A 2,569-nucleotide genomic window follows, 5' to 3' on the forward strand; every position below is an offset into this window, starting at 1 on the left:
GTCACTATGGACTAAGTTTATGATTTTTGGGCATGCTTTAAAGTGTTTACACTTTCCGGGTAGAGTACACTTCATGTACTAACTTCCTGAGCAAGCTTGAAGTCTTAACATGAATATGTGACCTAGCAAGCTTTTAACAAGTTATTTCTTGTTCCGAGCAAGCTTTGCATCTTATATGCTGAATGACATACCTTGCAAGCTTTGTGAACTTAGTTTTAGTCCACCGAGCAAGCTTTGTATTTTTAAGTGATTAATGTGAATATGTTTCTTTCTTTGAAATTACAAGTGTTTCCGGGAAAACCTTCTTTTCCGGGCACACTTTATATTTCGGGTACACTTTGGATACCCAAGTGTTCCCCTAATATACTTTGGAAATCTCACTGATTTTTTAGTACACTTTGTGCTATGTAACCACTAGCACACTGTATTCTTTTTCGGGCATAATTTGCATCAAAGTATACTTGACTACTTGTGAATTGTAATTGACCGAGTAAGGTTAGTGATTAAGTGAATTATCCGAGCAAGGTAGGTAAATTAGATGTATGTTATATGGGCATCTTAGTTGATTCCTAGTAAGGTTGCATGCTTGATGTTTAATACTTGATTAATTCTCTTCTTGTGATTTATTTCTCAAGAAATCTTGTATTTCAAGTAAGCTTTCTTCATTTTAACTTCTAAATTGTACCAACCTTTAACCGAGTAAGCTTTGGGTAAGTGGACTATACCGAGTAGGCTTTGCAAAACTTACACTGAAAATTTCCGAGCAAGGTTTGCTAAACTTAATACTTAAAGTTGGATGTTTTTCAAATGTGTAAAAAAAAGGGTCAAGTGGATAAGGTTAATGTTTGACAGCTTATTACTCACTAAACGACAAAAATCATTTAAAACCCACTTTCAAAAGGTATATAAGAGGGAGTGAGAGATGTTTTTCTACATTATTTTCCCTCTCTCTCTCTCCTTCCACTGATTACTCTAAGAATATCTAACCGACTTATCGCATTCGCTTTAATCCAAACCCTAGCTTTAATCAACACTCTAATTCCGACTCGGTAAACAATTATAACATGTTTTTTGACCAAGATTAGATGATTATAAACTTTGATTATGCATTTTTGCTAACACTCTGTTTTGTGTGTAGGTTATAAATTTGTCGAAGAACAGGTTCTTAATGATATTTCTCTCTTTCTTCTTCAATTTTATAAATTGAAGCTGCTTAAAGTAATGAACTTTTGGGCTAATTTCACTTTGAATATGTTTGGTTGTGCATTTCAGATATGGCAGACGAAGAAGAGGTTCCTAGATATTTCTTTAAGCAAAAGCACAACATGTGCGCTCTTCTACAAGTCACGCCAGACAACGAAGAGGTTGCCGAAATGATACGATGGTTGCGAAGATCAAACATTCAATTTGCACTAACGGAAAGTCCTACAATTTACCGTAACCATTCATTGGATTTTTTTAACTTTGCAACATTGATGGAAGACGTGAATGAACGATGGATCGAAGCCACTATTGCCAATCATGAAATACGAGTAGACGAGGCTGTGATTCGGAGGTGTCTACTGTTAAACGATGATAACCCTAATCCGATCCATCTTACAACTACTCAACTGTACAAGATTTTTGTCAAATGTATGGGTTATCAGGGGAATACAAAAGATGGGCAATTCCAGAAGGGCATGTTTCCTACCATCTACAGATTCTTGATTCTTGATATAATACAGGGGTTTGCCCCAAGGAAAGGGTCATGGACCCTAATGAGCAGAGATTTGGCGAATGCCACAGTTGCAGTATTATTTGACTATCCTTTCAACTATTCAGGAATGATATTTGAAGGATTAGTGCTAAATATGGAGAAGCCGATCAAGCATAAATTTTTGGCATATCCGAGGTTCCTGCAAATAATTTTTAATCAAGAGTTGGAAAACCTACAACTATAGGAATCACTCATGTCCTGCAAAATCCTGACACTTTTAAAAGAATAGAAAATCTGGCTAGCACAAGCAGATTTGATCAAGAAGAGGTGTATGCAGATTTGCCCTGGTTGATGTTTGATGATGACTAAATACCTCAATTAATACATCAATTGCATGTGTTATTTTCTGAAGCAGAGGAGGTTGTTGGAGGAGATGGTGAGAATGATAGTTTTGATGATGATGGGAATGATAATAATGCTGGAAATTTGGAAGGAGGAGATGCAAATCTTGAGGTCATTGCACAACCTCAGGGGGAGCAAAATATTGTAGCAGAACAACCTATACCAACACCACCATTGTCACCACAACCACAAGATCAAACCAGCCAATCCCCAACCCAAACCTTAACACAAAGCCAACCTGTAACATCAACACAAATATCCCCACCACCACAAACACCACCAACCAACAGTCCAATCTGAACAGAAACATTCATTCCAAGCCCACCCCGTACTCAATCACCACCCCAACCTATTCCAACAACCCAGCCTACCCCTATCCAAACTCAAACCACTACTCAAACCCCACCTGAATCATCTACATCACCCACACCAAAACCCTTTTCTAATTCCAAACATCAACCCACTACCACC

Source organism: Bidens hawaiensis, unplaced genomic scaffold (genome assembly GCF_021521415.1).
Source record: "Bidens hawaiensis isolate Kalapana, Puna unplaced genomic scaffold, B.hawaiensis_p1.1 tig00022869_1, whole genome shotgun sequence".
NCBI classification, from domain to species: Eukaryota; Viridiplantae; Streptophyta; class Magnoliopsida; order Asterales; family Asteraceae; genus Bidens; species Bidens hawaiensis.